This window comes from Melanostigma gelatinosum (genome assembly GCF_949748355.1).
Source record: "Melanostigma gelatinosum genome assembly, chromosome: 7".
Taxonomy (NCBI): domain Eukaryota; kingdom Metazoa; phylum Chordata; class Actinopteri; order Perciformes; family Zoarcidae; genus Melanostigma; species Melanostigma gelatinosum.
Window position 1 is genome coordinate 10,410,632 of NC_136640.1, and position 14,423 is coordinate 10,425,054.

The window sequence follows — 14,423 nt, forward strand, 5'->3', positions numbered from 1 at the left end:
TTCCCTGACGGGGAAATTTGAGCAAATCTACAATTAGTACCCGCATCTAAGTATTAGGCCATGTCCACACCATACATTTCCATTTTAAAACCCATATCTTTTGCTGTGTTTACACTTAGCATCCACACTAATCCGGAGTTTTAGAGCTTTAAAAGTTTACGTTTTTAAAGTTTAAAAACGCTTCCAAGGACGGATACGTTTCAAAACTCCGGGGTTACCTCCTGGTCTAGACAGGCGGAACCGCATACGTTTGCAAACGACAGCGCGGACACCCGCGTTCGCTACTTCAGAGTCACGACGAGTACTCCCCTGATTCGTCACACCCTTATCACGCGACCCTTTCCCAGAAGAAAACAAACAACAACAGCAGCCTTTATTACCGATCGACAGCATTTTATAATTCTACCACTGCCGACATGCAGAGGAAGCAGATGTTGTCGGAGCAATTAACGAGCGGCGTGTCCAGCCGCGTTATCAGCCCAAACCGAGAGGAAACGAGTGAGAGACGCGTGTTGACCACATTTATTGACCCATAATCTGGTAAACTTTGATTGTAAGTGTTCATTTTAAAGTCATTTTGATGTGTGTGGAAGAGAGCAAGACCTGCAGCGTTGTAACTACCGTAAGTCTAAAAAATAAAACTTTCCACGAAATTTGTGTGTTTGAGTTTACAGAGGAAGTGACTGCACTGGAATGTTTAGTTATGCATAAATACATAACAACTATGACTCTCTCTTGTTTCTGCTTAATGCACACGAGCACACACATCCAGGTACGCCGCACAGTAGGGTTCTACTCACAGGTCAGAGGTCGTCACCTGACCTCTGACATCACCTCCTCCCTTCTCCTGCCCGCTGGAATTCACTCCTGTGGATTCAATTAGAAAGCTAGAGACAAGGAGAGCAAGAGAGGAGTAGGTAGAGGGTTCACAAACAAGATAACAGTGACAAATGTCCACAGAGGGCGTAGCAATGGAAAAGGAGACAATGACTCAGGGTGGAGAGGGTGAGCGAGTGATGGAGGAGAGTTCAGATCAGTTCTTTTAACTCATTTGTTTCGGAGGAAAGGGGCAAAGAATCTGGGGTCCTACACCAGACAGAATGGGGTACACTATATGGCCAAAAATATATGGACACTGACCCCATGCATAGCTGCACTGTAGTTCTCATTCTACTGTTTAATCTGTCTTATGCTGTTTTGGTTTGTTCTTTTCATCTATTTTATTCTTTTGAAATCCCTTTTGCATGTCTTTTTATCTCGTCTCTTTATGGCTGTGTGCACAATTTATATTTTGTCTTAATACCAATTGAGTCAAACGTAAAGCATGTATTGCCTTGTTGTTGAAAGGTGCTGTACAGATACTATTTCCACGCCCTTCCCTTGCTATTTTAGACTGTATGGTGTGCATTGAACTTTGTGGCAAGGGTTTTGGAAAGGGCCCTTTCTTGTTTCAACATGACAATGGCCCCAAGCACAAAGCAAGGTGCATTCATGAATAGTTTTCTGAGAACTTTGCTGGCTTGTTCATATTGGCATTTGCTCTGTTCTACTGCCCTCTGGTGTATTGAAGTTTGATTACAAATCAGCCCCACGACCATTAACTGATTACATTCATGGATGTAACTACAGAGAGGGACATCAACAACCTGGAGACCAAGGTAGGGCTGTCTGCGTCTTACTTTTGCCTGCCTTGTGATTGTTCTGCTGTCAAGGTGGCAAGGTGATTTCATTTCTGTAGCCTGCTTGAGGAAGCCTATAGTCCAGGGATGTCAAACTCATTTTCACCCTGGTCCACATCAGCATCATGGTTGTCCTCAAAGGGCCGGTTGTAACTGTAAGACATGTAACTACTCCTAACATATTGTTAAACAACTGTCTCTGCAGTTGATTGTTGTTTGTTCAAGTGTAAAAATATTGTACATGCAGTTATAAATGTAAACATATATTTAAGCACATTTCTGTTATTATAACATGAATCCTTTTAATTAAGTATTGTATTCCTTCATCACTGACACTGCCTCATAACACAGAATACATGCCGGTTTTTCTCCTTGAAGCACAAACATGTCTTCACTTTCATTACATTTTCTTCCCTTTGCATCAATTTTCCTCTTCTTGGGGACATTTTAGGATTATTTTGTCGATCATTTTCAACTCAATCACTTGTTGGACCACCGCTTTACGGGCTGTTGCCTCTCCTGTCCACCTGTTGTGATCGTTTTAATGTCGGGAGATGTAGTTTATGGTCACTGTAAAGCAGCATAGACTTTAATTTTAAGACAATCATATGCCTTTTTATATGGAAACCCATTTCCGGCAGCCAAAAAAAGATGAAAAGACTTGATAATACAAATATCCCCATAGCACAGCTACACAACCAACTTTTCAACTTGTGGATTTAAGTGGCACAAAGACAGGTTGCTGTGTGAAACATTTCATATTAGAATTGTGATGGGTGACGTGAGATAATGTGCAGTAGAATGGATTTAATGACAAAAACAAAGTATGTAAAACACCATAATATAATTTACAATTCCTCTGTATGTCTGATTCACCAGTGAGGGGAGCTGTTGCACCATTTCCAACCAGTTCTGTGGACTTCACTGAGTGGATTATATTAATTTGGCTCATACTGTTTTCTGTAGAAAGGAATTATAAATGGCATCTGCATCTTTTACCTCAGGCTGTATATGTGTATTTGTTTATTTTTTCTTGTCTGTGCATGCTTTTCACATGAAACAAGTGCATTTTATGAGACACACAAATACAGCCTAGAGAAAGAGGCCAAGTGCAGAACACAGACTGGTAGACAGGGGAATTCACACAACCTGGAAGTGGTCCACACAACTATGTGTGTCTCTGTGTGTGTGTGTGTGTGTGTGTTAAGCAACAATTCCTGCAGATCCTCCTGAACCCAAAACAAGACAGACAACCAAATCTTTGTTGCAATAACACAGATATGGTTTATCAGTTTGTATTTCCGTTTGCCTCATGTGTGACCAGAGGGACCAGCAAAGCCTAAAATGTGGAGCTCATTCAGGAAACGGCAAAAAAGGAATGTGATCAGAGATTTCTACCAACATATAATTAATCCCTAGCCCCAGTTTTACTGACTGTGATCATTTTGATTAGGGGGAAAATGGAGTCTTCATGTTTTAAATGAATTGCAGGAACACGTTGAGCCAGAAGCAGAGAGTGGGTAAGCGATACGGGGAGGCAGAGTGGAAAAGAGGGGAGGACGGCAAGAAAAGGGAGAAAGGCAATAAGTGTTATGATAGACAGTTTAATTGTTTTATGTTTGAAAATTCAAGAAAATTCAAGAAGCAATAGAAGTGTTTGTGAGTGGGTTGTGTGCACTTCAAATATTCTAACTTAAAGTAGATGTGAAAAACAAAAAATGTCAGTTTGTCCTGGTGTTTTTACAACAGAGTTTATTAGAAAAAGAACTCCAAAAAAACCCCTCATAATTAGGTCCAATAATTGGACCTAACAATTGAACCTCATTAGTACAAATCTACTTCAGTAAAATCTCAGAAAGGGATTTTTTCTCAGGCCTAGAGAGGAACAAGATCACTCACGTAAAAAGAGTGCAGAGTGATGTCAGGTGTTTGCCGAAGTGCAGCCGAATGCAGAACGAGCGTCATAAGGCGTCATGTTGCCACACATTTATTTATTGAAGCTGGTTAAAGAGTAACACACAGACAAAACGCAGTATCTGCTATACTCTGCAGTGTCAGACATGTCTTGAGTGTAAAATTCCTCAAGATATTTTTCCATCTTTTTTTTCGTCAAGGCTGCCGAAGACTTGGAAAACGTACGACATCATCACATTTGTAGTCTTTGTGACGACAGAGAGAGAGAACAGGAATGTTTATTCCAATTAGATCTCAGGCGAATCCTTTGGTCATTTGGATTAATTAAATGAAACTGCGATAATGACGAGATGATGGGTATGCATGTTCCTTATCAGACTGCGTGTCATGATAGACTGTTCTTCAGAAATGTGTGCTGAAACCCAGAGGCCAACATTACATCTTAGAAAAGCACATTTAATCTCAAAATAAACAGAATCGAGTGGAACAACAACAACAAAAAAATCCTTTTGGCAGTGTTGTGTGTGACACATACTGGATGTTACTGCTGCACGGAGATATTTGAGCACAGATAATGAGGTCCCTTGTGCAGTCCGAACAATGGTTCTTTAAACTGCTCTTCTGCTTTTAAAAAAAGGATCTCAGTCGTAAATGGACATACGGAATAACAATATTCAATGTGAATATACTGTAACTGCTGTGTTCACCTCACAGCCTGGCTCTAAAACAAGCAAGACATATCTATCATGTGTGGAAGGGTTTTTAGATTATGTTAATTTCTGTTATCTAAAAGATGATATGCTTCAAAACTGTTATATTTAAGCGTATATAAGGCACTGTTTTTGTCTGTGTGAGGCTCATGTGGTAAGACTGGCATGAGGCTTAATAGCTAGTGTGTTTTCAGTGTGTTTATGAATGCATAGTTGTGTGCACATGTACTTTTCAGTGTTTGACCCTATCAAGTTGGATAGCAGGTTTGGCCATTCATTTTATGTTGGAATGTTTCTTTTTTTAAACTTTTTTTTTGTCATTACAACCTATTCATGTCAGATGTGACTTCACCTCCACCTTCATTTTAAACTTTGAGAGCTTTGTTCCAAGATCTTCTTTCTACATATTGGTCTTGGAGAGAGAGAGAGTGTGTCTGTATGAAAAATCCTCCTTTAACCCGAGTCGAACAGTACAATAGCAGCTGATGTGTGGATGTGAGCGTCAGCGTTTGTCTCCATGTCACAAAATGTACTTAAGGATGATTCCTGCTCTGTATATTCTCTCACTGCGCTCATCCAACTGTATCCACGCAACAGCTCATAATATTGATCTGTGTGTCTGATCAGATGGATATTGATGGACCTGGAGCCCTATATCAAATGACCTCTTCCACATTCTTTTATTTATGCTTTGGTATCCAGGAAACTTGTTGTAGAAACGGGCCTCTGTGTGTGTGTACGTGCTCACATGTGTGCATTTAGTCGTCTTTTTCCACCTTGTCGTTCCTCTCTGTTACTTATCAATATAAGAGTTGAAGGGATGTGTTTGCCTGCAGGTCTGCATTTGCATCCCTGTGTGTGTGTGTGTGTGTGTGTGTGTTTGTGTCAAGTGTGTGGGTTTCTGTGTTTTATGGGAAGTGCCTGTGACATCTTTCCCCAGTAGTTTCCATGTTTTGTACCAGCCAGCATGTCTGTTAACTGTGAATCATGGCAATGACGCTGCCAGTTGTTTCATAATGGTATGTTGTCCTGGAATTTGATGTGTAGACTAAATGTTCTCGTGCAAGATTCTGGGAAGTATGAAGTTTTGATGTCTAAAGTTTGACCTGGAGGGACAAAGCATATATTTTTCATTAATCTGATTTCTGAGCACATATTCTCGTATTCTTTAAATTGTTACTTTTGATAACATATGCAACCTTAATTATCTAAAAGCCACGTGTAATAGGTTGCTTCTTAGAGGGATAGACAGTATCTGTAATTTCTTTCCAGATTTTACATATTGCTTCCATTATAGTACTGTAGAGTCTGTAGTACACCCTCTATAGTTTGTCATTCACAACTAAACCAGTCGTTGTTGGTTGGGGAGTTTTCCTGCAGCCATTTCTGTGCGATAGCTTTCTTGCTCAGTTCATCTTGGATTTTGAGTACAATGTGACAAAGGAATAGTCAACCACAGCTACAAATATTTAGATTGTTTTCTCTCTTTAGAAATATCCCCAAAAAATATGAAGATGGTCATTTGTACACTACCACTAGCACTGTGTTTTTGGCTCTGATAGTCCGTTTGGACATTTCAGTTTTGGAGTCACAAAATATTAGTTTATGTTCTTCAAACTAAAACCCCACCAGGAACTTGAATTGATGGCATTGGTCTGATTTATCATGTAAAACAGTCAGCAGTTGTATCCTGGAGCGATCCTTTGCTTTTGATATAGATCGTTTTTTTGGAGTGCTTTGTTTGACTTGGTTTTTGTGGTATTGGAGGGATGTCGTTTTTCATATTGTATCAAATGATGCTGATTATATTACCATGCTTCAATGTACAATACAGATTTCAATGTCTCCCTTCATCCTCACCCAAAACCGGCTAGATCTGATGCACAGCACAAAGGTTTGCTCATTTAACCTCTTTGTAATGATAACATGCTCGGCAAAGAAACATCTAACATTTTGAAGACTTGTTGAAATATTTACTTTTATATTTACTTTATTATTTTGAAAAGTTTGAAGGTGATGACAGAAATTACCGCACACACACACATTCAGTTTTTGTTGTTTGGGAGCGTCTCTCGGTGATGTGATTCAGTCTCCCTAAGAAGCGCCAGAGTAATGTAAACATTATGTCACGATGATGAACGGTACGTGTGTGTGTGCGTGTGTGTGTCCCAGAGACGAGGCTACATTCAAAAAGGAAAGGAGAGCACAGGCACCTCTAGAGCAACCATCAGTGTTTGCTCGTTAACTCTTTGCTGGGCTGCGAGCCAAACCCTCTGCCCAGCGTCATCAGCATCTCTGCTTCCTCTTTTTTTTTTTTTTTACAGCCGCCAGTACCGCTACAGTCACTTCCCAAAAAGTGAGACCGTCTCTATGTACGCATGCACTAATGTTCGTAACTTCCCAATAGTGTGCTCCATGGGTTCAGAACTACGTGCGGTTGACGGCTGTAAACCTTTTTTTGTTTTGTTTGTACGGTGATTTCTTGACCACTGCTTTCTTGATGATGATGACAGAGTGTCACTGTTTGAGAAATCCCATTGGGAGATGGGGTGGATGGAAGGGCGATAGATTAAGTGTGATGCTGTAAATGTACTGTTTACATTACACAGCTGGAGGACATAATGTCTCATCCAGTATATATATATATATATATATATATATATATATATATATATATATATATATATATATATATATATATATATAAACTACTGAAGGGAGTATATGTTGAAACAGAGGTGTTGATTTTCTCCATATGGTAGAATGAATATATTGAAGTAGAACATGGAAGTTGGTGTTCTTACCAGTTTTTTCATAGCTTTCAACCACATCCCATGGTCTTCATCAGCAAATTTGGGTAAGATCCCTTCAATATCCCCATGCACAACCACTTGTTATCACGTCACTGACGTTCCACACGTAGGTCACATTTGAGCCAAAATGCTGACGAAGAGAAGACCATGAGATGTTGTTGAAAGCTCAGGAAAAGTCATTAAGAAGACCTTGAGTTGAGATAATGTTTTGTAATATGTACATCACATTAACATTAACATTATGATATATTTTATTTTACTCTGTAAATTGCTGCTGCTACAAACGAATTTCCCCCTGGGGATAAATACAGTTTACATCTATCTATCTGTCTATCTATTACGTGCATTACATAAGTGTATAGGTGTTCATGGTATTGTATCCATTTATGCCTGATGTTGTTCCTCTATACTGCCTTCGTCCTCTTCTCCTCTCGTTACCTTTCCTCTCCTCTTGTTTCCTCCCTTCTCTCTTCCTCTCCTCTACGTTTCTGTGATGCTTATTTTCATAATAAGGAATTTAGCTGATCTCTGCACTGCTAGTGTCACTGTGGTATGTATTCTTGGGAGGCAAGCCAAGGCTAAACACACATACGCCATATCCATTCCTTTCCTTTCAATAACCAAACTCACCACACACACACACAGGCACACACACACACACACACACCTCGCTAACCACTTCATTTTCTGCCCACCTGTATAAACAGTGTGCATATGTGCATATGTGTGTGAGCGCTTCCTCACAGAGAGGCCTATTGTCCGCCAGGCTAAGATGTGTGTGCTGTGTCATGAATTGGCTCAGCGGCCACAAGCCCACTGCTGATTTTAGCTTAAAACTAACTACACTTTTCCTAAAATAACGCTTCCACTGACAAGAAGCAGCTGAGGTTTAATATTGCTCCCTCAGCATCGAGGCTTTGTTGTTTCTGAGGATCTGGACGTGAATCACAGTGTCTGTGACCCACAGAAAATAGTGCCACGCAGTAGAAAATTAGGATATTTAGGCAATTTAGAAAAGAGATGATTCGTCTGAATATTTAAATTGAGAAAAAGAAGAATGAGAAAGACTAATAGGCCTCCATTTTTAATCTTCTCTGATGATGTATGATGTTTGCGTACATCACTAAACTTTGCATAAATTAGGCTTATTGTTTTAATGATAACAGGTTTGATCTGACTAAGTTGGAAAAAATAGTACAATTCCTCAAAAAGCAAATCTTTTTAGTTTTATTTTCCAGAGAGAATCAAGCACAGAATGTCCTCTTTTTTTCTGTGCTGTTGGAAAGGGTTAAATTGTGTGATGGGGCTGAACATATATGGTGTGTTTGCCTTCACGTCAACATTAATAAACAACAGTTAATCATCTACACATCCAGCAGATAAAGATATGGCACCAACATCAGCATGTTTTTGGTAATCAATTTTAGTCTAATATTCACTTTCCTTCGAACTCTGGTCTTGTCTTCACCAACCTCTGACAAGAATAACTGCTAAATAGCTGCTAAATGTGCACAGTGGGTTTTATCTTTGCTGAAAACAGCTGTGCCTGGAACTGTGACGAGAGCCGCAAGACTGTAAAGTTGCGGACCATAAAATCAATCATAAATCAGACCCCATGAGTGACCGCTTCCATATCAAACATCGTCCTTTGATCCATTGTCGGTCCAACAATATCGATTACTGCTGCCTAAAACTGAATTATGAGGTTTAAGTAAGGCATCCATGACGTTCATGGACTCTGGGTGAACACAAAATGGTACAATTCCTCGAGACCTGAGCTGTTCCTGAAACAGCTTTGAAATGTTGCCTGCGAATCATGAGCTATTAAGAACAAAAGAACATGGGTTTTGATGAATAAACACTGTGTCATAGTGTAACTACTAAAACAATTGGTTTTCAAACTGAGAAAATACTTTACAAATACAACAATCACTATTAGTATACCATAGTATCCACCCTATACAACTATTGCTTCACTACATTAACAAACGAGGCCTCTCCTTCAACAGAAAGCTGTTTTTCTTCTCATATGCATGTCACACATCTGTTCTTGATAAAGGCCCTGACGCAGTGCTACTTTTTTTTCATAGCCCACCATATTAAGAAAAGGACATGAAAACAGGAAGTGTGAAGTCTAAAAGGAGAAGCATGTACTGAGTGCGAGCATGAACAGGAAGCGTGCAGTGAACATGTATGGGCCAGCCAGTTGTGAAAGATGTACTTTAATAAGACAAACAGATGTGAAACTGTCTAAAGGGACTTTCTTATACTGGCCAACAGCCTTATGCAACTCAACAGACCAGGGCAACGGCTTATAAAAGTCTGACAATTCTGGCAATAACAGACATATTTTATCTATTAGACTGACTCATGTTTTTTAAATATGGGCCTGAAAGTGGGTGTTAAACTGAGGGTGGGTTTTCAGCCCTGGGTTGGGGGGAGAGGCGTTACATGTGGAGTAGATCTAAAGTTAAATGAACCTTACTCATGGAGGAAACAAGAAACAAGCAAGTGTGCTTTCATTCCAGCGAGTTCATCAAGATTTTGGGTCAGCAAAATGTTTTCAGGCAGGAAAATGAAATGTAAAGCAGCAGATAGACTGTTGTTTGACAGGAAAGAAAAGAAAAACCAGTCAGTCAAAGGATGAGACAAAACTCAGCTTGCTCTCGGGTTCACGGGCAATGTAGCATTGAAGGCTTTTGTGTTTTAAAAGCTTGGACGAAGCTTACATTTCATTTACCCAGAAATTCATGTGAAGGTGAACAGAAAAATGCTGTTCTTTATAATGTCATTCATATAAAATACAATAATACTCCGGTGGGATCATAGCTTTACAGAAGGCTGCCATCCAAGTTCCATATCTTGTTTTTTTTTAATATGTGCGCAACAGCCCACGGGTGCTGTTTCTGCTGTTTGGATGAGTTCATACATACTCCTCTAGATTCACTTCTTGTTTTGTAAAATAGGAAGAACACAGCAACTAGAATGTGATGTATGTGATAGCTGTTCATGGGGATGAGTGCATATGTTTTTCATCTTGGCAGTCGTGGCTTCACTTCTATTTGCAATACTCAACCTCAGTAAAAGTGTGTTTGTTTTTGAACAAATCTCTAAAGTAAAGAGACTGTCTTCGTATTGAAATGTGACAGGCTCCCCCGAGGCCGTTCTGGGAGTAGCAGGGATTCTCAAGACACATTAGTAACTTAATGAAAGGTGCTCTTGTGAATCGGAAACAGAGAACTGTGACATGAATTCCTTCAGGTCTACCGCCTGTGCCAAATCACACCGGCCCGTGAAAGTAAAAGTGGAGAGAGGAGAGTGGAGTGAAAGGAAAAGAGAAGTGGTGAGGAGGGCTCGGAGGGGAGGGGGTTCAGGGAATTTTTCTGCCTTTTCCCTCGCAAAGTTTACCAACTCTTCTCGCCCTTCCTCCTCCTCCTCCTCCTCCTCCTCCTCCTCCTCCTCCTCCTCCCTCTGTTCCCTGCGTTTGCGTCACACCACTTGGGCTGTAGCAGGAGTGAAGTCGGAGGAAAAGAGGGCAGGAGGAGGAGTAGATTGAGTTCTGTAGCTGAGGAATGTGGCAGAGAGAGAGTGAGAGAACATGACTATAAAAGGAGAGCACTTCCACTCTGTTGCTGTGATGTCACTGCTCAAAAATGTCCTCTTCCTTCCCTGCCAAGACCGACTTACTGACGCTGCTATTTCTTCCGCCTCCCCTTCTAGCAAATACGTAAATATGTAGCTTAGCAGTAGGGGTTTGTTTTGGTGCATGGTGGGATAAGCAGATTAATGTGGTGGCTCTTATGAACATAAGAGCCAGAGCCAGAGTCAGTTAGCTGGTACTCAGCATAGTCAAGACATACTCAGTATTTGTCACTGATTCGTGTTCTGTATTGATAAAATGTGATAAGATAAACACGGGGAAAAAAAATTGCATTCTTGTGAAAAATAATTTGTGTGATTGTTTGTGTTTATAAAGGTCACCCATGCTGGTTTCTGATTCAAGACCACGAGGAGGGACGGTGATTACTGGAGGAGGAGGCCAGCACTGATGGGCTTTCACGACCCCGGCATCGCTCCATTTGAATGTCGTCAACTCATGCGAATGACACGAATTCCATGTATTCATTCTCCTCATTTGGGGTTGCCTCATTCGCTTCCATTGGCATCTTATCATTGACTTTGCATTGATTCGTGCCACTCGAAAAGTTTGGCGTGATCTCACCAAAAAGGGTTGAGCTGTGCTTAAAGATATGAGTCTGTATGATTTGTTAAAATGGATTTCTCATTTAGTCTCTGCTTTAAAAACAATCAGAAGCAATTGGAATGTCTTCCGTAACTACAGTTAGCCAATTAGTTCAAAAACAAAGAAAAGAGCATATTTGAAATGGACTTTCACAAATCCTTAACTTTTCCAGTTATTCGGATGCAACTTTTATCAACAACTACACAAGCCAATGCAGTGTCCCACGTCCACTTTTCGCACCTTGACCCCCCCCCCCCCTTCTTATTGCACGTGAATCATATTGAGTCTGTGGATCAGCGTCAACTGCTGTTCAACACAAGAAGCATAGGAATGTATCAGAGCTTGCTGCTTGTCTTTAGAGATTGTGATCATGCATCTTGTTCGATAATGCTGTCGAGTTAGCGCATCACTCTTTTTCGAGGCCTTTCCAAACTGCAGGGAACTCTTGAATAAAGAGGCGGTTTTGAGGGGAGTATATGGGACAAAGCTGAACATTCCTGTTTCCAAGTATTTCAAGGTGCATTAACCGCTTAGGTTTTTATCTTTTCCAAGAAAAGAAAAAAGGTAGTGCTCTCCAATGACCTAGTTGGCAAAGGAGAAGTTACATAACGTACTCCGTCACTCTCTGAAGGGTTGACGAAGGTTTGGGGTTGAAAGATTACTCAACCGTAATGCCTAATCCGTAGGTAACGACCGAAAGAAAGGGAGGGAGGGAGGGAGGGAGGGAGGGAGGGAGAGAGGTTTCTAGAAGCTGTAAAAAAAAGTCTGAAACCTGACTGGCCTTGAGTATTTACGTGATAACCTGCACACGCACACAAGCACATTTTACAGGTAGGAACGTGACGTGCATTTAGTTTCTCGATGATTGATCAAATCTTGGTTGCTGATTGCGTCAGGTTGACAAGTTTCAACAGAACTGGCTTGTCCAGCACCAACTTTGGAAGCGGATTGCTGACAGAAACTCCCCTTTTTACCTGATGATAAGAACAAATTCACACTCGTCACCACTTCAGATAAGACAGGATTGCTCAAGTTTCACCTTTTCTCAACTGCTATTTCTTGCACTTATAATTAAGAAAACTGAGTCGACAGGGTGCTACCTGTCGACTCACAGCCAAGTGAAGTTTAAAAAGGTAACTCATCTTCTACCTACCCCAACCTTTGCAGCAGAACAAACTCTCTGCTCTTCGTTGTAAACACACGACACGCAAAAATGCTTATTTTGTCCTTTGGTAACTGTTGCTTAACTTTATTTCGACAAGAGTATTGTCTCTTTCTCACTCTTAGACTACATATGTAACTGCTTGACTAGATCTCCACCCAGGTTTGAGCTTTATCTCTAAAGTGCATGTCTGTGTCTGTGTGTGTGTGTGTGTGTTGTGTTGTGTGCACAGTGCTCAGGATCAGGTGACTTGGGTAAAGAGAGTTTTGACAGCAGCAGCTTTGTGGTTGATCATTAACCGTTCCACAGAAGGTGGTGGTGATTAGGCTCGACTTGTTGCCGTGGTTAAATAGCGGGGTTGACGTGATATGAAAAAAGAATCGACAAAATATAAGTAATAGTGACAGAACATTCGCCTACTCTGCGATGGCAGGAGTTTCATTTGGATTTTCACATGAAGTTAGTTTGATAGAAGTATAAAGAATGTAGCTCTACTGTGTTTCGTCATGTCAGAGTTTGGTGAACTTTAACCAGTCTGGTCTAATAGAACCCGACTGGGAAGTTAATATTTGTGAACACACAAACGCACACTGATCTCTTCTTTTTGTCTTCGCTGTTTACACTTTGTGGTCATTGTCCATCGCCATAGCAACACATCGTGCCATTGGTCCGAAGGGGAACAAGACACAAAGCAAAGTGGGGGGGGGGGGGGGGGGCATAGCTGAGGGTCATTGAATGGGTAAAACCCAGTTCTTTTAGAAATCATAACGGGGTCATATAGTTACGGCTTATTTCACAAGTACGTACAATACAGTATATGGACAGGCTACACACATTCAACTTGAACAGTGTGTTTGAAAAAAATGCAATTCATAAAAATCTGGGTTTATCCCTTCAAATGAGCATAAAATAACTATACTGCTATGTTTAGGGAAAACACAAACTGCATGTGACATTAAAATAGGTGGAAGAACACCTAAGGGTGTAACTTGGGTCCTATTAAAAACAACAACAATGTATTGTTCTCTTCAAGTACTCATATATTTTGTTTTCACACTTTACACACGAACCAAGTATTGAAAATAGTTTTTTGAGACCCCTTTTGTATTTTAATTGAATAAATGATTGACCGGGTAGATAGTTGTTTTGTTCACATTTTATTGAGGAACTTATAAACTTGGAACCTAGAAGCTGGGAATTTGCCTCTTTCGGATTGTCAATTTAATCATGTCACAAATCCACAAATCCACTATCAGACAATCCTGCGGTCTGGTCACCATATTTTCACCATATTTTCCCCACCACAAACAAATCACACCAGAGTTGGATTGAGGCCAATGAAAGTAATGCCGAGATAGAATATGTTTATAATGTTACAGAATAAGAAAGAGTAATACAAATTTTTATGAAGCAGTCCCAGTGTAGCATTGTAGATAAAAACTTTTAGTGCCTATTTCCTAGACTCTGAAGTTCTTAAAAAAATCATATTTATCTCAACAAACTGCACTGTTCAGACATGGGAATGCTGCTTTAAGTTCAAATCATCATCTGCTTAATATTACAATCAAGAGACACCACTTCAGTGCATGACAACCCAGAGATCAGACCAGGAAGCAGAGTTGCAGTCTTACACACTCCTCTGAGCTTCCATTAGAGCAGTTACTCACGCAAAACCACATAGAGACTGTGTCTGCCCCACGCCCACTTAAATTAATTAAATCAAAAATAAACGATCGAGGAGTGAAACAAAATAACTTAATCCAAGTTAAAACTACCGCAACAGTACAACAAAATAGGATAATTAAATGTGGACTCTTAAATATCAGATCTTTGTCATCTAAAGCTCTACTCGTAAATGAGCTAATATCAGATCATCATATTGATTTATTTTGTCTGACTGAA